General features: G+C 39.0%; 1 long non-coding RNA gene across 1 annotated transcript in view; it reads right to left on the bottom strand.

Moving 5' to 3' along the window:
* The window catches only part of LOC129647789 (uncharacterized), a 73,235-nt gene that overhangs the window by 11,755 nt on the left and 37,576 nt on the right, over window positions 1-23,904 (bottom strand). Inside the window, exon 4 of the long non-coding RNA XR_008712507.1 lies at window positions 394-533. This is a non-coding gene — a long non-coding RNA (uncharacterized LOC129647789). The remainder of the gene's footprint in view (window positions 1-393; window positions 534-23,904) is intronic.

Here is a 23,904-nt window from a genome sequence, read left to right as displayed (position 1 = left end):
TCATGAAACCTTTATTCAAGGAAAGCCACAGTGTGTTAGATGTGGGTCAAGTAGATATTGTCACAAAGATACTTGTTTATATTCCCTCTTTTACCATCAAGCAAATTCTTAAAGGCAGAAAGGTAACATGAAGCACTGAGAGGAAAACAAGAAATAAAAAAGGCAGCAATCTGTTCAAACCCAATGTGACCCTTGCTCAGGGGACATCTGGGTAATTGTTCAGTTTCTCCTGATTTACAAAACAGATTGTTATCAGCCTAAATAATGTCTAATAAACTCACCAAAGAGCATTTCTGGCTTGCTGTCCAGGTCATTTTCAGAGTGGAACTGTCATTAAAATTAAGAACATCTCAAAATTAAAAATAGAATATCATTAAAAATAAGAACCCCTACTTAATTAAGCATGCCTCCTCACAAGCATTGAGCGGTGCCCTCTGCAGAGCAAAGGAAGAGATGGCAGCCACTTAGCAAGTTGCCTGTGTGACGAGGTCTGAAGCTCCAACAGTTGGAGCCTGGACAGATCAGGCCTGCACCTGCAAAGCAAAGAGGTACAGTGTTAATGGAGGTGGCCTAAGCAATCTACTCTGAAGTGTTCTGGCTGGGAAATATGCCTCAAGAGAGGAATAGTAAGTACTGTGCTTATTTTAAAAATAAGGCAAGAGTCAATGAGAAGTCCATATTCAGACTCACTTTCATACTGTTAGATTTAATTAGGATAAAATCATATTCAAAAGACAACAGCTTACAAAATCTTTGGGGTCCAACTTTCACAATCATATCCTTCCAACTTGGACCTTCCTTGACTTTATTCACTGATATCCCATTACTTGTACAACTGTCAGGACAACAGATGCAGGACCTATCACACTTGGTGACGATGTGCCAACCTGTAAAAACTGACACGAGAGCTTGGGTTTCATGTCCTTTGCCACCTTGGCCCACATCTCACTGCTTTCCCTTGATTCTCTCATCAGAAAAAGTTTTCAGGGCTACTGACTCCCTCCTCTCCCTTGACTCTTCAGTTCAGAGACTGCAAAGAGCTGAACTTGAAAAAAAAACTACAACTTTGATAATGATAGTTAATAATATATACCTCTCATGAAGAGATATATACGAAACACTATTACTAGGTTGACCAAAAAGTTTGTTCAGCTTTTTCTGTACTACTGTATGGAAAAACCCAAACAAACCTTTTGGCAAACCCAATATTTTGTTGTTGTTGTTGGAGTATAATTGCTTTACAATGTTATATTAGTTTCTGCTGTACAAAAAACGTGAATCAGCTATAAGTATACATATATCTTCTCCCTCTTGAACCTCTCTCCACTCCCTCACCCCACTTCCCTAGGTCACCATCCAGCCCTGAGCTGAGCTCCCTGTGCTACACAGTGGCTTCCCACTAGTTATCTATTTTATACATGATAATGCATATATGTCAGTGCAACTCTTTGTCCACCTCTCCTTTCCCCCTATATCCAGAAGTCCATTCCCTACATCTGCACCTCTATTCCTGCCCTGTAAATAGGTTCATCACTACCATTTTTCTAAATTCCATACATATGCATTAATATACTGTATTTTTCTTCTTCTGATTTACTTTACTTTGTATGACAGATTGTAGGTTCTTCCATATCACTGCAAAGGACACATTTTCATTCCTTTTTATGCTGAGTAATATTATAATAGCCAGGACATAGAAGCAACCTAGATGTACTTCAGCAGATGAATGGATAAAGAAGATGCGGTAAATATACTGGACTTCCCAGGCAGCTCAGTGGTAAAGGATCTGCCTGCCAATGTAGGAGATGTGAAAGACTCAGGTTTGATCCCTGAGTTAGTGAGATCCCCTAGAGAAGGAAATGGCAACCCACTTCAGTATTCTTGTCTGGAAAATTCCATGGACAGAGGGGCCTGGCAGGCTACAGCCCATGAGGTCACAAAGAATCAAACATGACTGAGCACTCATGAATGGTATATATATATGGTCCAATACTATAATAGAGCATTTCATTTCAATCTTTTTAGTACCCTTGGAGGAAAGTACTGTTCATAGCACCAGTTTAAATATGATAAAACTGAAACACAGAGAGACAGTGAAAATTCCTAGGCCTGTTAATAATGCCTGAATTTTTTTTTTAAGTAAGACCTAAATTTAAACTGTATATTCATAAGGGATTTGATTTAGGTCATACCTCAATGGTCTAGTGGTTTTCTCTACTTTTTTCAATTTCAGTCTGAATTTGGCAATAAGGAGTAAATGATCTGAGCCACAGTCAGCTCCCAGTCTTGTTTTTGCTGACTGTATAGAGCTTCTCCATCTTTGGCTGCAAAGAATATAATCAATGTGATTTCAGTGTCAACCATCTGATGATGTCCATGTGTAGAGTCTTCTCTTGTGTTGTTGGAAGAGAGTGTTTGCTATGACCAATGTGTTCTCTTGGCAGAACTCTATTAGCCTTTGCCCTGCTTCATTCTGTACTCCAAGGCCAAATTTGCCTGTTACTCCAGGTGTTTCTTGACTTCCTACTTTCGCATTCCAGTTCCTTATAATGAAAAGGACGTTTTTGGGGCGTGTTAGTTGAGAAGATCCTGTAGGTCTTCATAGAACTGTTCAACTTCAGCTTCTTCAGCGTTACTGGTTGGGGCATAGGCTTGGATTACCATGATATTGAATGGTTTACCTTGGAAACGAACAGAGATCAGTCTGTCATTTTTGAGACTGCGTCCAAGTACTGCATTTCAGACTCTTTTGTTGACTATGATGGCTACTCCATTTCTTCTAAGGGATTCCTGCCCACAGTAGTAGATATAATGGTCATCTGAGTTAAATTCACCCATTTCAGTCCATCTTAGTTTGCTGATTCCTAGAATGTCGATGTTCACTTTTGTCATCTCCTGTTTGACCGCTTCCAATTTGCCTTGATTCATGGACCTAACATTCCAAGTTCCTATGTAATATTGCTCTTTACAGCATTGAACCCTGCTTACATCACCAGTCCCATCCATAACTGGGTGTTGTTTTTGCTTTGGCTGCATCCCTTCATTCTTTCTGGAGTTATGTCTCCACTGATCTCCAGTAGCATATTGGACACTAACTGACCTGGGGAGTTCATCTTTCCATGTTCTATCTTTTTGCCTTTTCATACTGTTTATGGGGTTCTCAAGGCAACAATACTGAAGTGGTTTGCCATTCCCTTCTCCAATGGACCACATTCTGTCAGATCTCTGCACCATTACCTGTCCATCTTGGGTGGCACCCACACGGCATGGCTTAGTTTCATTGAATTAGACAAGGCTGTAGTCCATGTGATCAGATTGGCTAGTTGTCTGTGATTGTAGAAATGCAAAAAAGCAAAATGGCTGTCTGAGGAGGCCTTACAAATAGCTGTGAAAAGAAGAAAAGTGAAAAGCAAAGGAGAAAAGGAAAGATATACCCATTTGAATGCAGAGTTCCAAAGAATAGCAAGGACAGATAAGAAAGCCTTCCTCAGTGATCAGTGCAAAGATATAGATGAAAACAATAGAATGGGAAAAATTAGAGATCTCTTCAAGAAAACCAGAGATACCAAGGGAACATTTCATGCAAAGATGGGCTCGATGAAGGACAGAAATGGTAGGGATGTAACAGAAGCAGAAGATATCAATAAGAGGTGGCAAGAATACACAAAAGAACTATACAAAAAAGATCTTCATGACTCGGATAATCATGATGGTGTGATCACTCACCTAGAGCCAGACATCCTGGAATGTGAAGTCAAATGGGCCTTAGAAAGCATCACTATGAACAAAGCTACTGGAGGTGATGGAATTGCAGTTGAGCTATTTCAAATCCTGAAAGATGATGCTGTGAAAGTGCTGCACTCAATATGCCAGCAAATTTAGAACACTCAGCAGTGGCCACAGGACTGGAAAACATCAGTTTTCATTCCAATCCCAAAGAAAGGCAATGCCAAAGAATGCTCAAACTACCATATAATTGCACTCATCTCACACGCTAGTAAAGTAATGCTCAAAATTCTCCAAGCCAGTCTTCAGCAATAAGTGAACCGTGAACTTCCAGAGGTTTAAGCTGGTTTTAGAAAAGGCAGAGGAATCAGAGATCCAATAGCAAATATCTGATGGATCTTCAAAAAAGCAAGAGAGTTCCAGAAAAACATCTATTTCTGCTTTATTGACTATGCCAAAGCCTTTGACTGTGTGGATCACAATAAACTGTGGAAAATTCTTAAAGAGATGGGAATACTAAATCACCTCACCTGCCTCTTGAGAAACCTGTATGCAGATCAGGAAGCAACACTTAGAACTGGACATGGAACAACAGACTGGTTCCAAATAGGAAAAGGAGTACGTCAAGGCTGTATATTGTCACCCTGCTTATTTAACTTATATGCACAGTACATCATGAGAAACGCTTGGCTGGAGGAAGCACAGGCTGGGATCAAGATTGCTGGGAGAAATATCAGTAACCTCGGATATGCAGATGACACCATCCTTATGGCAGAAAGTGAGGAAGAACTAAAGAGCCTCTTGAAAGTGAAAGAAGAGAGTGAAAAAGTTGGCTTAAAGCTCAACAGTCAGAAAACTAAGATCATGGCATCAGGTCCCATCACTTCATGGCAAATAGATGGGGAAACGGTGGAAACAGTGGCTGACATTATTTTTCTGGGCTCCAAAATCACTGCAGATGGTGATTGCAGCCATGAAATGAAAAGATGCTTGCTCCTTGGAAGGAAAGTTATGACCAACCTAGACCGCATATTGAAAAGCAGAATCATCAATTTGCCAACAAAGGTCTGTCTAGTCAAGGCTATGGTTTTTCCAGTGGTCATCTATGGATGTAAGAGTTGGACTATAAAGAAAGCTGAGCGCTGAAGAATTGATGTTTTTGAACTGTGGTGTTGGAGAAGACTCTTGAGCATCCCTCGGACTGCAAGGAGATCCAACCAGTCCATCCTAAAGGAAATCAGTCCTGAATATTCTTTGGAAGGACTGATGCTGAGGCTGAAACTCCAATATTTGGCCACCTGATGTGAAGATCTGACTCATTTGAAAAGACCCTGATGCTGGGAAAGATTGAGGGCAGGAGGAGAAGGGGACAACAGAGGATGAGATGGTTGGATGGCATCACCGACTCAATTGACTTGTGTTTGGGTGAACTTGGGAGTTGGTGATGGACAGGGAGGCCTGGTGTGCTGCAGTTCATGGGGTCGCAAAGAGTCGGACACGACTGAGCAACTGAACTGAACTGAAATTTAAACTAAGGTCTTTTGACATGCCAAAGCCCCTGGACATAACCTCTTCTTTGACATTTCATGACTCAGTATGCCATGTCTTCTCTCAATTGTCTATGAATTTGGGCTGCCTATTTGACTACTGAACAATACATAATCCTTATAAATCCTGCTCTGACAAATAAGTATTGCCCAGAATCCCTATGTGCTTAATATATTTATAACAAGAGTGATGACAAATGGTGATAATGCAGACTTTCACAGAAAGGACAAATTGTTCTAAATTGCAGGATGCGTTCATCAGTCAGCATGATTAAACTGTCCTCACTTAAAATAATGCTTTCACTCCCTCTTAATCATGCCCACTGTCCCCAACTGTTACCAACATATGAAAGAGCACCTCCAGCTTAACAAACTCAGGGTTTCCCTGGAAGAAAACTTCCTATGAAAATCTATTGTAGAAATTAAAGAAAATACATGCTATTTTTTAGGCTCATGATTGGTCTCTGGAGATGAGTACTACTTCAACACAACCACTTTGTGATTGACAAACTAAAGTTATTAATAATCACTTCATATTCTAAATTGCATTAATACTGTTAGAATAAGTAACCCAGATTCAGGCTAAAAAATCTAGGGCATATTCAGATTGGGATTTTATTTTTTGTTTTCCAGTTATATTATGGAGTGAAAAGGATCATTGTTTAATTACTATGTAACTAATGGAAAAGATGACAACAACAAAAACCAAAAAAAAAACCAAGATACATATTATCCCTCTACTCCACCATTTCACTTTCTTGACAATTTCTTCATATACTCTTACAGATGAAAGGACTCAGAAGTGACCAGTTTAAGTACTTCCCAAAGATACTCAGAGAGAAAGGGTTAAGAACTTTCACCAAGCTCTCTCTTGCCTCATCTTCTGCACCTCCTAGCACTTCTCCCAGGAGAGAACATAATGCCCTCCCCCATCTCTACAGTTGCCTGGATAATTCTCACTGGTCTTTCAGGACTCAATTTGTCACTGTTGTTATTCAGCCACTAAGTTGAGTCCAACTCCTGTCAACCCCATGGACTGCAGAACACCAGGCTTCCCTGTCCTTCACTATCTCCTGAAATTTGCTTAAATTCATTGCATTGGTGATGCCATTCAACCATCCTATCATCTGTTGTACACTTCTCCTCCTGCCGTCAATCTTTCCCAGCATCAGGGTCTTTTCCAATGAGTCAGTTTGTATCAGGTGGCCAAAGTATTGGAGCTTCAGCATTAGTCCTTCCAATGAATATCCAGGACTGATTTCCTTTGGGATTGACTGGTTTGATCTTCTTGCAGTCAAAAGAACTCTCAAGAGTCTTCTCCAGCACAATTTGAAAGCATCATTTCTTTGGCACTAAGCCTTTTTATGGTCCAACTCTCGCATCCATACATGACTAGTGGAAAAACCACAGCTTTCACTATACAGACTTTTGTTGGCAAAGTGATGTCTCCACTTTTTAATACTCTGTCTAGGTTTGTCATAGCTTTCCTTCCAAGAAGCAAGCATCTTTTAATTTCATGGCTGCAATAACCATCCACAGTGATTTTGGAGTCCAAGAAAATAAAGTCTGTCACCATTTCCATTTTTTCCCCATCTATTTGTCATGAAGTGATGGAACCGGATGTCATGATCTTCATTTTTTTTTATTTTAATGTTGAGTTTTAAGCCAGCATTCTCACTCTCCTCTTTCACCTTCATCAAGAGGTTCTTTAGTTCCTCTTTGCTTTCTGCCATTAGAGTGGTATCATCTGTATATCTGAGGTTGTTGAGGACTCAATTTAATTACAGGTTTCTGTAGGCAGCCTTCTCTGAAGGCCCATGTGTGAATGCGAACACCTTTCATATTTATATGTCCCCACAGGACTGTAGGCACATCATCCTCACAGCACTTTACATTCTATAAGATAGTTGCCTATTTTCTTGTAGGACTCCCCCTCCCATCCCTAACTTCTAAGTGAATTAATTGCCAGGGACTATGGTTTGTTCAGGACTTACCCCCAGGGTCTACACAGTGCCCGCACACTAGAAGCACTCCAGTGTTTAACGCAGAATTTAAAAGTCAGGGATTAAATGAATGGATGTAGACCCCAAAGCCACATCCCCCGCTGCCATAGGTTAAGTAGTTTCTCAGCCTGCAGCACGTGGCCTCTCAGATCAAGTGTGTGGCAGCACTAAGCACAGGGTCCAGTGAGAGGGCAGCACTCAACGGCATTCTCAGTGGCCAAATCCAGGTAGAGTACCCAAGGGTCTAAGCCAATTATATCAGAGAAGGCCATGAGTTTTCTCATATTTCAAATCAATTAAGACTTTGTCAATAGCACAGCAGTTTAGTCCTAGTATTGAAAACACAATCATTTCCTCATTACTTAAGTGGAGGGAAAGGATGAACTGCACGTGGCTCACTTAGCAGTAGTACCACTATAATTCTATTTTATAAAATTCATTCTAAGTAGATATGATTCAAAATTACTAAGACTAAATGAATGAAAATAACCTCTCCTTTTGCTTTTCAAAAAACCCCAGTACTTTGCAAGGCTTCAGATAAGAATAAATAAGGAAATAAAGTCACTCAATTTCCTTCTGGCATCATGATAATGAGAGTAGAAAATGTTATCAGTTAAAGTCTTATTTGAGAAGACCCTTAAGAGTAGTTAAAATCATGGGGAGAAACACAAAGCAGGGAAGAGAATTACCCCCTGATATTGAGAAGAGAACAGTGATGGGGAATAGGAAAAGAAAATGACAGAAAACTAGGTGGAGAAAGTCTTATTCCTCACTTCTCTCAGCTTCTCTCTCTACCCACACTCCCTTTTGTACAAAGCATTTTCATGTACAAAGTAATTCCAAGCATTACCTCCAGACAAATGCCTCCTGTGACAGGCAGGATAAAGAGGTCTGTGTCCTGATTATTGGAACCTGATTACTTTACATGGCCAACAGGACTTTTCAGGCATGTAGACTTTCTGAATGGACCCAATGAAATCATAAGAGTCCTTATAAGAAACTGCTATTATTTCTTGCTTTGAATATGGAGGAAGGATCCACAAACAAAGGGATGCAAGTGGCATCTAGAATCTGGAAAAAGCAAGGAAACACATCATTTCCCTAATGGCTCCAGAAGGATAAGAACCATAGGAATGCAGCCATGCTAGCACCTTGACTTTAGACCAGGGAGATCTATTACAGACTTCTGATCCCTAGAGCTTTAAGACAATAAATGTGCATTGCTCCAAGCCTCTGGGATAATTTTTACAGCAGTTACAGGAAATTAATACTCCTTTCAGGTTTGTTCCATGAATCTGAGCCTCTAACTTCAGGCAGTTGGCATCCCCATGCCAGTTTGCCCCTGACAATCCCAACACAACATGTCCCAAACTAAACTCATCATCTTCTCCCCCACTATGGCTCCTCTCCCAAACTATACGACACCATCTGTTACTCTGCCTTTCTTCTAGATTGAGGCTAGATGCCTGTGATTCTTTCTACATCCTTCACCTTTCTCTACAATCTGTCTCCACTTCTGTCAATTCCTTTTGATAAAAGTGTAACAGTGTTTTCTATTCTCATTGTCATGATCCCAAAAAGAACTCTAATTCTTTAAGGAATCAAATTCTAAAAAGAACTTAATGTGACCTGTATAGGAAAAGAAGTAGTGAAAGAAGAAAAGGAAAGAGAGCAGAAAACAGGTGTAGGATCCCTTAATGTCTTCATTATTAACTGTTCTTGACTCTGTCCTTGGGCAAGAAGGAAGGCATTTTCCAAGAGGCAGTGAGCGTTCATCAGGTAAGGTAATGCAAGAATCTTCCAAATCAGGACTCCCTTGGTGGTCCAGTGGTTAAGAATCTGCCTGCAATACAGCAGACACTGATTCGATCCCCGGTTTGGGAAGATCCCACATGCCATGGATAAGCTAAGCCCGTGCACTACAACTACTGAGCCTGTGCTCTAGAGTCCGTGAGCTGCAGCTACCAAGTCCATGTGCCACAGCTGCTGAAGCCCACCCACCCTAGACCCTGTGCTCAGCAACAAGAGAAGCCACTGTAATGAGAAGCCTGGGCACCACAACAAAGAGTAGCCCCCACTCTCTGCACCTAGAGAAAGTGCTCACACAACAACAAAAACTCAGAACAGCCAAAAATAATAATTAAATAAAGTTATTTTTAAAAAAAATCTTCCAAATCTTAAAATACATACTTTTTATGGTTAAAGAAAGTGAAGAGGACTTGTAGAGAAAGAGGAAAATGAAGTCCCTCCAAAATACCCACTAAATGCTATCCTACTTCACCTTGCCTCAAGCTTCACTTGGGACACAACCACCATTTTCACAGACCCCACACCCAGCATGCAACTGTGACAGATGTGAGGATTCTTCATCATTCTGTAGCAGTCCAGAATCACGTTCCTGGATTCCAGTCATTCCCTAGTGTAAAAGTTTCCAATAGGTAAGAGTCCATTCATGGAAGGGCCAGCTAGCCTAGTTAAGATAATATTTCATCCTGTGAAAAGCTGGTGGGAGAATAAAACATGTCACCAACAGTTCAGTTAGATCTAGAAACTCTTTAAAAGGTTGAACTCTTAGAAACCAATAAAGGAGAGCGATTCACTTTCTAGTGACAACTTGTCACTTTCCAAGAGAAAAGACTCTGCTTAGGCAGTCTCAGGACACCAGATACTGAGTCTGACCTGACATGTACTACAACTTTAAAGTTACTCAGTTCTGGGTTTTGGAAACTGAATTTGTAGAGATATAGTCTATAGAGATCTTTACAATATTTTCTTATATATGGAAGTCATCCAGAATGTGTGGTTTATCAAAACAAAAACAACTGACCATCTCCCAAGGGTCAGTTCCTAACACTGTAGATATCTACACTGTGGATATCTCCCAGTCTTTGGAAGCACTACCCAAAGTCATGCTCTAATTATTGGTCCTGATGAACATGCCACAGTCCCTGAAAGCAGTAATCAATGATACACTACAATTCTAGACCCATAGCAAAACCTGGTGAGGACTTGCCCACCAGAGCATCATCCATCCCATGTTATATTCTAACTTGATACCACTTCTCTTGCCATTTTATCCAATGGCAACTTCACTTCCTGAGGCCAAGCAATGTTTTGAACTTTGATTTACATGTAAATCACAGCTCAGCTTTATAAATTTAACTGTTAGAAAGGCATGTAAATCATCTGCCTTTTTCTACCTCCTCTCCCTTTTTTTCTTGCTCTTTTCAGAAAGAAGAAATATGAAACAAATTAAGAAATGGATCAAACCATGCTTGTTCCTTTCCTGCCCAAAAGGCAAAGTTTAAATGAGCATGAATTGAAGCAAATCACCAGTACTAATATTTTAAATTTCCATGCTGTTATCCTCTCTAAATTGCTTTCCAGGAAGTAGTCCATCCGAGCCCTCTTTAAGATAAGGGACTCTTCCTGGTTCTGCCAGCAAACCTCTTCACTACATAAAGCCACCAGTGAGAATATGGGGGACATTCTATATATCATATCCATTCAATGTTTAAAAAAAAAAATAGAATCCATACTAATTATAGGAATTTTAGGAAGTACTCTCTCCTTGTAAGAAAACTGAAACCAAAGAAAATATTTCACTAACTGAATCCCATTCAAGAAGTATTCTTTCTTGAGAGTACATCTCTGACTGCTTCTATCTCAATCTCAATTTCACTTGTTGAGATTAAAGCCTTAGGAAAAATCAGGACAGCAGAAAGAATCATTTCAAAAACATAATGTTCAATTGTAGATGAAACGACTAAAGCTAGAGCAGTGACTAGTTTGCTAAGAAAGAGGAAAAGATACGCTGCAATCAGGCTGAAGCAGACAGAATATAGAAATCCCCCACAGACTTACACGGTGCAACTGTCTTCTGTAGAACTCTATCCACACATCTGTGAACAGTCATTGTTAAAATGCCCAAGAGCTATACTAGGTATACCCTTAGCTAAACATTTCATAAAAGCATGACTGTCAGGTTCCTCCTGGGTAAACAGGTCATAGAAATTTGAGGAGATATAAATAACATAGTTATATTATGTTTCTGTGATTTGTTTTATTCACTTCCAGTGAGAAATGTTATATCCACTCTTATGGGGCTTCTTCCCCCTCTTTAGGGCAGAAAATTGGTGAAAACAACTGGTCTTCTTCTTCCTCAATTCTTGGTAATTCTCCTTTTCATGTGGTTTTTGTCCTTTGGTCTATTAATATGGTTTTGTACACTAATTGCTTTTTTGATGTTAAAAAAAGTCATACATTTTTACACGTTGTGGCACTCAGAGTTAATTTTTAGATTAAGATAATTTGAAATTGGATCTACTCTGTGAACTAGGGAATATTCAAAGTGACCTTTAGACAGCTGCCTTAATTTTAAAAATTAAATAAGACACTGAAAGAAGCAATGTTTGATCTAATCAGATGTTGATTTATTTTAACTTGATATCACCTACAACTAGGTTTGCTTTCCTTATAACCAGAACTGACACCTTAAAACAAGATGATGCACTAGACAAATATTCTCAGCATAACAGAATTGAAGCCTGACTCTGGTCATCTATAGGAACTGAGTAGGAACCCACATAAATATAAGCATGAAAAGTGAGGCAGCATCTTTCCAAATACAATCAAGTACATATAGAATGTCAACTGTTAAGCAAACATTTCATGGTGAGCTAGACTCTTTTCAGGAGTCACTTCATATTCCCAGAGAACAGAAAGTAGGTATTTAGAAGGGCCCAGGTATAACATTTGGGGATGCCAGGGTAACATTTTCCAAACTTTGCTCCAAAGAGCAATAGTCCCTCTGAGATAGTATAGGTGTTTCTTAAAAATTAATTTCAGTGGTCACAGAGGTTTAATAAACTCACTTTACCATAGGACTTCGCCTTTGCTATGGTAATATGTTTTGGGACTCTTCTAGAGTGAATCATATTGTACAGATTTCTCCAGATGTATTTGACCAAGGAACCTTTTCACTGAATATCTGTTAGCATCTCACTGGGTCCCATGTGCCTCAAGGCACATAGCTGGGAAAACGCTGCATTTGTGTAATGTGATAAAGCCCACAGAGCAGTAGTTATAAAAAGAATGAAAAGATGGTCATTCTAAAATAATCCTGTTCCCATGATATCGCCATCTAAACCCAAGTAACAGCATCAAGTATTTCACTGTACCAATTCTCAGACTCCTAGCAGTCATCAGAAGTGGCAGGTTGGAGCCAAAAAACAAACAATTGTATTCTCTAATGCCATTCAGGAGCATTTCTCAAGATCCCTTCTTGGGCTGTTCCTCAAATTTTATGCAATTGTACATTTTTGGTGCCAGAACTATCTTGCTGTACATTTAATTTCCAGTTTTGTTTCAGAGCCTTGTCATTTCATCAATCAGAGCTATTCCATCTGCTGAAATGCTGACAAATCCAGCTTCTTTGTGACTTCTAATCAATTTCATTAATATCTCCACGTTCTGTTTCAATTAGTGGCCTATTCTTTGGACTGTTTGATAACTTGATACTACCTACTGTCTGTAGATTAAAAATCAAATTACAAATTGCTTTGTCCTTGACATTAAAAATTCTTCCTTCTTTACCAGATCTTTCCTATTTAGCACATTTAGTCCTCTTGAGTTAAATTACACTCTACCACGCTGTGAAGTAGGGTTCAGTTGTTATACAAGGATTGGATCCATACTGGGAAGTTCATCTTGACATTCACTTAATCCTTGTGCCCTTACTCAGAATTGAATCTTGTTTCATCTAAGTCTTTTCACTGTTGTGAATTTTTTCAGCATATTAAACACCTACTTGAAATATTATTTACTTGGCCATAATCCTCAGGCATTTTTTTAAATTCATCAGCATAATACCTATATTGTCTACTGTCTGCAATTCTTGAGTTTGAAAACTGTTGAAGAGGACCAATGGGACAGTCATCCTTGTTACTGATTATATTACCATGTAACCTAAGCAGTTAGGAAGTAGTTATTCTAATGCTCTTCTTTAAGTATATTGAACATCTCTTCTTCACCTTTTTACTCTTTATGTCATAAAAATCAGTCTGTGCTTACCTATTTTAATTGCACAAAAATGTACAGATTTTTACTTTTGTAACAAAATTTAGAAATAGCATAGAATTTTGACTGTCCTTTCCCATGCCTCATGGCACAACTGACAGCATGGAGGTTTAGTAGCCTAAAGCAATACAGCAACAGTGCTGTTGGTCATATTTTTAACTTTAATGACAATCTGTAATTGCCTGCAGCCTGCCTTATTTCTGGCCCTGCTGATTTCTCGAGGACTTGTGATAACACAGCTCCAAGTTGGCCCTCTAATCAGGCTCGTGACCTCTTTTATATGTTTTTTCTATTTTTTTCAGGGTTATCAGGTCTTACAGTAAAGTAGTCAGAGTCTACAGCTCTACCTCCTTCTTCGGGGCATTCCAGGGAATTAGAATTTCCTTCCAGCCTGCAAACTTTCATAACTGTCTGCCTCTTCTTGTGACTGGGAGTGGAGAAGTTTTGAATAGCAACAGCTTTGCTTCAAATTGAACTGCCTGATACCAGCCTTGAAATCCCCTTTAGCTTTAATCATTTTTAGACATTTGAAATTTTCAAAATACCACTTAACAGGAAAAGGTCCCTTTTCCTCAAGTCTACCTGGATCACATTTAGACTGTACTTGAGATGTTGTTGTTATTTCATTTACAAAGAACATATATGTGTTCGTTTATTCAATAAAAATGCACTGAATGCTAATTATGTGATAATCGTTTGTTTTAGAAGGTACTAGAATTCAATAGAAAATAAAGAAGCATTGTCACTGTCTTTCTGAAGAATTTGCCATTTGTGAGGGCATGCAACAGTTAACAAGACAGACATGACTGCCGGGGAGCTGCAAGGTTGAGGTGGGTGTTATGATATTACCATCAAACAAAGAATCATTATAAAATGAGAAGCAGCACAGTATGGTGGTAAAGAGGATGGATACAGGAGCCAGATCATCTGGTTCAAATCCTGCTCCATCGCTGATGAGCTATTATGACCTTGGGCAAGTTACTTAACCTCACTGTGCCTCATTTGTCTCATCCACAAGTTGGGAGACAGTAATGGTTCTACCCCAAAGTTTTGTTGTAAAGATCAAATAAGTTAGTATTACTTAGAATAGCATCTAACACATAAAAAGTGTTACTGGACTATTTCTAAAATTAAAAATATATAACAGATTGTAGAAAAGTACTATGACGTGGGAAGTACATATTATTCTGAGAGATCATTGCAGGTATGCTTAAGCTAGTTCAGGAGAAGTCATAAAACACTTCTCTTCTGAGATCTGAGGAGGGAGTAGGAGTAGCTCCAGCAAGGGTGAAAGAAAAGGGAACAGAGTAGTGTCTGTATCAGGAGAACCTAAAAAGGCAACTAAAGACAACTAAAAATATCAAGGTAACAGTTTAAGAACCTGAAAATATTTCCACTTTAAAATCCATAAAGTCAGAGATCAAGAAGGTTATACAATAATGACAATGTACAAAATGTTAAACATTATGAATAAAACAGAATAATATTCCAAAATACTTAAATCCAGATCTTTTAGATACTTAAAAAAGTAAATACAGAGCTCATAAAAAAGCTGCTACTTCTCAGATTGCAAATTTATGAAGTTAATTTCCCAATGAAGTGATACACATTCAAAATGAAGTGACTTCTTGTGAAAGTCTGGGATATTCTGGAGATACATCCCACTTCTAAGCTGGTACCACCTTCCTTAGTCCTGTAAAAAGCAAAAAACCCTTTGGGCTACTTAGAGCAAGAGTCATTCTTGGTTAGGTCAGTAACTCTTTTTATCAAGTGTTCTTAGTAGATTTCAGAAACTGAATACAACTTAGTGGTTTACACAAACCAAACTGCCTACTTGAAGATGAAGGTCAGTGGCTTTAAGTTGCCATTCCAATCAGTGACCTCAAATAGACTTCACATTCTACCCCATGACATCACTCTATTTCCAGCAGATAGAATCATATGAAATTGACATTTTTTATAACAAAAATGATTGAATAGCAGCAGTTTTGTATGATTAAACTTAATGCATGTTATGGGAAATTTTCAGCTTGTTGTGATGCTTTTGCTGAAAGGTAAACCACAGGACTGCAAGTGGTTTCTCAACCTCTCAAAGAACAGTTAAGTAACACAGACCTCACCACTTCATAGTAAAGGTCTCTTTATACACATGCTCCAGGTGTGGGAAAATTTGTCTCCTTATAGAGAGCTAAAATATGCCTTTTTATAAATTCGACTCATTTGTACCAGTTCTTTTCTCTGAAATTACTCAGCATAAGTCATCTTCCCCTCACACCAGAAAGTCCTGGACATCATACACTCTCTTTAGTCTTCCTAGCTAATTTGATTAGGCTATCTCCCATACTTGAGCCATGAAACAACCCTCTAACTACTGCATTTCAGCTTGTTGAGATCCAACTTATATATAGAAACAGATCACAAAGCTTCCTCTAACCCCAGCTCTGAGGTACCATAACCACAAGTGACACGTTTACAAAAAAAAAAAAAAAAAGACAGTGTTATTTCAAGAAAAAGTACCACAATTCTTTGATGACATCGTTTTGAATCTATGTTACCACTCCATGCCATACCATTCCATTAGTATGCAGCTGATGGCATGGTTTTGGTTTGAAAGAAGTCATCACTGTATCTGTGGTGAATGCTTCGGCTGCAAATGACAGAAATCAAGACAGATTGTGGCCTGAAAATAAAGACTTTTAGGAATATTTTACACACAAGATCGTGGAAGTAGTCCTTTCAGGAGCTTCATAATGTCGGAATGTAGAAGACATCTCTAAAATTCTCTTGGTTCCCTTTCATTGTTAAAGGATGGCTGCAACAGCTCCAACAACTTTGACCTTACACGACAGTATCCAACGCAGGAAGCAAGGAGACGGGGTGGGTGGAGGGAAAAAACATGCTTTTTTTGCCTGGATGATTTCTCATCAGGAAGGACAAACTTTCCCAGTAGGTCTTACAGTTATTGACCAAAATGAATCACACGCCTACACTCCACAGTGCTTCTTAAAGTGTGACCCTCAGAACAGCAGCAGCAACATCACCTGGGATCTTTCTTGTTAAAAATACAGATTCTCAGGCCCCATCCCAGACCTACTGAAAAGCTCCAGAGTTAGGACTCAGAATTCTGGGTTGTAACAAGCTCTTCAAGTGATTCTGGTTCATGCTAAGGTTGCTGGCATGCCCCAGAAAACAGATCATTACTCGTCCAGTGGAACTGGACATGTGGGGGCCTGTATTAAAATTGAGCTTCTGATGGCAGAAAGGGAATAGAGGAGAGAAGAGGTGATGAATGAAAATAGAAAAAAAAAGAGAGAGAGAGAGGAAGAAAAATAGGAGCAAAAGGGCCCCAATCCCCATAGATGTAGATCTCAACTCAGACTGAGCCTATTGCTTGAGAAGCATCCAAAATTATTGATTTTTGCAGTTTAGAGGGAAACAATACAATAGAAAATAACTGGAGGAAATCAGTTTTCTAATGAAAAATAGACTTGATTATGCTACTTCAAATGTAATTTAGGAGTATGACAAGTACTATACCATGCACATTTGCCAAGAAGTGATACACAGTGCAAAAATTGTAGTTAATTAGGACTTCAGTAAAGTGCCAGATTTCATAGGGAGTGTGATGTGGGGTAAAGAATGTCATTTAGCAAAATGCAAGTTAGTGGGTTTGCATTTCTTCCTCCTTTTGAAGAACTGGCTTTACATCTCCAAAACAGTATTAGAGAACGTACAGAGATTACTTTCCAACTATCTATAGCCATGCTGCCCACATGGTATCTACAAGGAACATGTAGATATTGAGCACATGACATGTGAATAGGGCTAATTGAGATGTGCCGTAAGCATGAAACAGACATTGGATTTCAAAGACTTAGTATAAAAATAAGAATGTAAAATATACCATTAACAATTTTCATATCAGTAGCATGATAAAATGATAGCACTGTGATATACTGAGTTAAATAAATTATTAAAATTAATTTCACCTTTCTCTTTTTATGTGCAGCTACTAGATCATTTTAAATTACATGTAGTTTTCACTATATTTATATTAAATAGCCCTGATAGTTTACATCTTTGATGTGGTGAATCTACTTCATTTGAACTCATGAAAATTTTTTAAAATAACAACCAAGTAAGTCAAAAATAAATAGGTAAAATTTGTGGTTGCAGTGTCAGAGGATCTGAGAGATTCTGATGAAAAGACATCCCAATCCACAACTTCTTTATTACCTCTAAGAATTAATGTCTTTAAATTAACCACATTTTCCTTAAGTATCTTATTATGTAAATATACTTATGAGAGGACTAACATATTAAACATATTAAATATACATAACCTGGAAAGGGGAAAAGACTCTCTAAGATCTCCAATTTTCATTTCTTATCTTTCCTAAAAACCAATTCATTTCCTCAAGATCAAGTGCAGTTAAGATGTTAAGCCCCCCTGGTGGTCCAGTGGTAAACAATCTGCCTGCCACTGCAGGGGATCCCTGGTCCTCAAAGATTCCACATGCCTCCAGGCAACTAAGCCTGTGCATCACAACCACTGAGCCTTTTCTCTGGAGCCTGCATGCCTAAAGCCCATACTCCACAGCAAAAGACACCACTGCAATGCATAGCAACAAAGAGTAGTCCCCTCTCACTATATCTAGAGAAAGCCCACGCACAGCAATGAAGACCTAGCAGCCAAAAATAAAAATTAAAGATGTTAACCTAGTTCTGAGTTCTCACTTCTCTTGCAGTAATAGTTCTCCAGCCACTTTAAAATTAATTAACTAAAAGCATACAAATATTACAGTGGTACATTTCCTGGGTTGGCACTTGGGGGATATCTAATAGAGGATCCATTTGGTGTTGGTGTTGAGAAAGTGAGTGGTTTGATAAACAGATAAATTCTTTCAGAAAAAACTACTCAGGGAGTTTTTCTGTTTCTAACAAAACTGAAAGAAGCAAACCCAGTTTCCCACTGACATTTGTAAATGCTTTTAAGGAGAAATCACTAAATTTTTTTACACACAATTCAAAAGAAGCTTTTTTAAAAATTGGGTGAAATTGTGCTCACAATGTTGTTGTAGGAAGAGGGAAGCCCCCCTACAGGGCCCCAAGAGCGGGAAAGAATTGTCTGAGGAGACACGTGCTGACAAAGCAAGAGATTTTATTGGGAAGGGTAACCGGGTGGAGAGAAGTAGGGTAAGGCAACCCAGGAGAACAGCTCTGCCGCATGGCTCGCAGTCTCAGGTTTTATGGTGATGGGATTAGTTTCAGGGTGGTCTTTGGCCAATCATTTTAATTCAGAGTCTTTCCTGGTGGCTCACACATCGCTCAGCCAAGATGGATGCTAGCGAGAGGGATTCTTGGAAGTGGACAGACACTTCCTTTCAACCTTTCCGAACTCTTTCGGTTGGTGGTGGTTTATTAGTTCCCTATTCCTTATCAGGATCTCCTGTCATAAAACAACTCATGCAAGTGGTCACTATGGTGCCTGGCCAGGGTGGGCGGTTTCAATCAGCGTGCTTCCCCTAACAACGGAGAAGGCAATGGCACCCCACTCCAGTATTCTTGCCTGGAAAATCCCATGGACGGAGGAGCCTGGTAGGCTGCAGTCCATGAGGTCACTAGGAGTCAGAGCTAGTTTATTTATATGAATGAAGTTTGTCAGCTTATGCACCTATTAAAAATGAAAAATGGGGTGTTATTGATGCTGAACCCTGTTTTATTTTACCACTAGGTATTATACATTAAAGAACAGTAAACTAATTTATTTTTAAAGCCCCATTATCTCATTAAAATTTCATTTCCAATAAAATTACACCTATCAAGTTTAATAATTATCAAAATGTGTCAAGTTCATGCTAATAGTACTTTTAATGATAATGCAGCTTGGAGAGTAATATTAACTTGGAGCTTTATGGAAAACCTTTTAATGATAAATTCCAATTGGTAACCATGTTCTTGTTGCAGAGAAATGTGATGAAATGATCAATAAATCTAAAATTCTGTCAGAGAAATCAAATGGAAGTAGGAGTTCAAGGAGGAAAAGAAATAATGTGAAATGTCCGAGGATTAAATGAGGATTTATTCATATATTCCTTAATTGGATAATGGTAGACAGGTATCAAATCCCCTATGATGAACTCATGTAATTATTTATTTGCTTTAAAATATCAACATTTTTAGTATGTAGAAAAGTACACTAGTTAAACTTATGTTGAAACCTTTTAGATGCAACTTAAAATTTTTGAATCAAAGTTGTAAATGCCCAGATCCTATCCAAGAAAAATGAAGTCAGAATCTCTGGAAGCATTCTCCCACCCACCCCCTTGATAATTCACATGAGCTGTGGTTGAGAACCACTGCCACAGGGTGAATTAGCTTTTTTCTTACCTTCCTCTAGGACAGGAAGCATCTGGAAAAGCAGACAGGAGCAGATGCAGGAGAGGAAAAGGAAGGAACTGAAAGAGGAGAAAGAAGCAGAGGAGCAAAGCATGAAACAAAGGACATTAAAAGCCACCCCATCCCAATTTTACCAAAGGATAGGCCTACCTCTAATCAATAATGATTTAGTTATTACTGATGACTCTTGGAAAGTACATTTGTTCTTTTAAATTTTTGTATTATTTTAATATTTTACAAAGCAAATGTTCAATAAACATCATTTGAAATGAATTAATTCTTGTTGCTTATCTGATAATAAAACATCTTTTATCTAATGAATATTGATTTTCACCAGTTTTATGCCAATTCCTCCTCCACAGTCTACCCAATATTCAGTCCAAGAGTAGCCTCATCCTTATTTCAGGTTGCAGACACCAAAGACTCAGAAATAGATACTGTTCTCTGTCTGCTAGACAATGCCTGCTACTTTGCTAAAGCATACATTTTAGAAGTCTTCCATATTGCTTCTCATACATCCACCCTTTTCTTCAAAACCACCTTGTCAGTAGTAGATTGCATACTTCCTTTTTTTTTGGCATCATCAGATTCTGACACTCCATAGGTAATTGGTATTGTTTTGATGTCTTAGCTGTTGACATGTATGGCAATTCCTTTAACTAGGAGCTCACCTGTGGGTACTGAATATTCTACACAACCTTCAAAGGCTGTCAGAGGTACTTTCTTGAAATTTTATTATTTCATGAACAAACATGAAATCCTTGGTAAAGCCACAGGTTTCTTTATATTGATTGTTTTAGAAACCAATCTCAATTTGACAAGCTTATGGCATACATTTACTATGAATGTTTTCTTTTGGTTCATATAAGCATGACACTGAGGACGATAGCCAAAGTATTTCTTTACTAGAAAAAATAATTTATTGTGAAGAACACTTTATCGATTTCATACAAACTTTTCAAATAAAAAAATAGGATGTTTCAAGCCAGACAGCATATTCCTCATCATTCTCAGTCTTCAACAAGGCAAATGCTCTGAAGAAACAACTGAATCTAGCTGCATAAACCTGTCATATTGAACACACCTTCAAATCATTAAGCAAAATCTCTGAGGCATAGCGGACACGTTCATCCCTTACCTGACAAACTTGGCAGGAGTAACTGTGTTCACTAACCCCTAATCCTGTCTTTGGAGTCCCTCATCTTTTATATGAATGGTTCCTGCATTCAAGGTTCCTCAAAAGTTTTCATCAGCTACAATAATTTGGGGATAATATCAAGCTGTTGGCTTAATCCAGCTTTTGTTTCTGAAGGCTAACATTTCATGCTAGACTTCATCAACAGGAGAAAAACAGAACTGAGGCAGCCTACTGAATCACATACTTGAAAAGTTTTTAAGTAACCTGTGTTTGCAGGTAACTAACTCCAGGCCCTTGCTTCCATTTTCTGCATTCTCTACATTAAAATGGTGCTGAATCTGAGTTTATTTCTCTGTTCTACTTTCACAGCCTCTATCCCTTGGTTCAGGCTCTGGCCCCCTCACCCAGGTTTTCAGACAACTGCTGATGGTTCTCCTTGCCTTGGATTTTCCTCTCTCTCATTTGTTCTCTTTCATACCATTGCCTGTGTTATCTTCAGGAAGCATGGCTTTGATCGTATGACTTCCTTTCTCAAAAATTTTCAAAGACTCCTCATTACGTACAGAACCAAACACAGCTGTTTTGTTTTGTTTTTTTTTTTTTTTTTTTAGTCCCTCTGCTGCTGCTGCTGCTGCTAAGTTGCTTCAGTCGTGTCCAACTCTGTGTGACCCCGTAGATGGCAGCCCACCAGGCTCCCCCATCCCTGGGATTCTCCAGGCAAGAACACTGAAGTGGGTTGCCATTTCCTTCTCCAGGGGATAAATTCTTTGGTTTCCCCATTGACTGTAGCCCACCAGGCTCCTCTCTCCATATGATTCCCCAGGCAAGAATACTGGAGTAGGTTGCCATTTCCTTCTCCAGGGGATCCTCCTGACCAAGGAATTGAACCCTCATCTCTTGCATTGCAGGCAGATTCTTTACCACAGACCACAAACACAACTGAGTCCCACACTTACCAGATTCAACATTTATAAAGGGGTTCATTGAGGTTACAGAAAGTGGCTAGAATATTAAACATTTATGGTCTTGATATGAAAAAAAGAATATAACATGTTTTTATTTAGAAGTTTCCATCTATCCAGGAGGCAGACACACTAATATACTCTGAAGAAGAGGATATAGTTCTATTCCACTTGTGACTTCCACATTCAGTTCAGTTCAGTAGCTCAGCCATGTCTGACTCTTTGCAACCCCATGAACCACAGCATGCCAGGCTTCCCTATCCATCACCAACTCCCGTAGTGTACTCAAACTCATGTCCATTAAGTCGGTGATACCATCCAACCATCTCATCCTCTACTTCCCCTTCTCCTCCTGGCTTCAATCTTTCCCAGCTTCACGGTCTTTTAAAATGAGTCAGCTCTTCATGTCAGGTGACCAAAGTATTGGAGTTTCAGCTTCAGTATCATTCCTTCCAATGAATGTTCAGGACTGATTTCCTTTAGGATGGACTGGTTGGATTTCCTTGCAGTCCAAGGGACCCTCAAGAGTCTTCTCCAACATCACAGTTCAAAAGCATCAATTCTTTGGCACTCAGCTTTCTTTATAGTCCAACTCTCACACCCATACATGACTACTGGAAAAACCATAGCCTTGACTAGAAGGACCTTTGTTGGCAAAGTAATGTCTCTGCTTTTAAATATGCTGTCTAGGTTTGTCATAGCTTTCCTTCCAAGGAGAAGTGTCTTTTAATTTCATGGCAGCAGTCACCATCTGCAGTGATTTTGGAGCCCCCCCAAAAATAAAGCCTGTCACTGTTTCCATTGTTTCCCCATCTATTTGCCATGAAGTGATGGGACCAGACGCCATGATCTCAGTTTTCCGAATGTTGAGTTTAAAGCTAACTTTTTCACTCTCCTCTTTCACTTTGATCAAGAGGCTCTTTGGTTCTTCTTTGCTTTCTGCCATAAAGGAGGTGTCATCTGCATATCTGAGGTTATTGATATTACTCCTGGCAATCTTGATTCCAGCTTGTGCTTCCTCTAGCCAAGCGTTTCTCATGATGTACTCTGCATAGAAGTTAAATAACCTGGGTGACGATATACAGCCTTGACGTACTCCTTTTCCTATTCGGAACCAGTCTATTGTTCCATGTCCAGTTCTAACTGTTGCTTCCTGACCTGCATACAGATTTCTCAAGAAGCAGGTCAGGTGTTCTGGTATTCCTATCTTTTTCAGAATTTTCCAGTTTGTTGTGATCCACACAGTCAAAGGCTTTGGCATAGTCAATAAAGCAGAAATAGATGCTTTTCGACAACTCTATTGCTTTTTTGAAGATCCAACGGATGTTGGCAATTTGATCTCTGGTTCCTCTGCCTTTTCTAAAACCAGGTTGAACACCTGGAGTTCATGGTTCATGATCTCTTGAAGCCTGGCTTAGAGATTTTTGAGCATTACTTTGCTAGTGTGTGAAATGAGTGCAATTGTGCAGTAGTTTGAGCATTCTTTGGCATTGCCTTTCTTTAGAATTGGAATGAAAACTGACCTTTTCCAGTCCTGTGGCCACTGCTGAGTTTTCCAAATTTGCTGGCATATTGAGTGCAGCACTTTCACAGCATCATCTTTTATGAAAGATGTGTTTGAAGTAGCTCAAATGGAATTCTATCACCTCCACTAGCTTCGTTCATAGTGATGATTCCTAAGGCCCACTTGAATTCACATTCCAGAATGTCTGGCTCTAGGTGAGTGATCACATTATCATGATTATCTGGATTGTGAAGTTCTTTTTGTATAGTTCTTCTGTGTATTCTTGCCACCTCTTCTTAATATCTTCTGCTTAATATCTTCTGGAATGCAAAAGTAGGAAGTCAAGAAACACCTGGAGTAACATGCAAATTTGGCCTTGGAGTACAGAATGAAGCAGGGCAATGGCTAATAGAGTTTTTCCAAGAGAACGTACTAGTCATAGCAAACATCCTCTTCCAACAACACAAGAGAAGACTCTACACATGGACATCACCAGATGGTCAACACTGAAATCAGATTAATTATATTCTTTGCAGCCAAATATGGA

Source organism: Bubalus kerabau, chromosome 3, assembly GCF_029407905.1.
Source record: "Bubalus kerabau isolate K-KA32 ecotype Philippines breed swamp buffalo chromosome 3, PCC_UOA_SB_1v2, whole genome shotgun sequence".
NCBI classification, from domain to species: domain Eukaryota; kingdom Metazoa; phylum Chordata; class Mammalia; order Artiodactyla; family Bovidae; genus Bubalus; species Bubalus kerabau.
The sequence above is the reverse complement of the archived record's forward strand: the minus strand, read 5'-3'. Positions and strand labels throughout refer to the sequence as shown.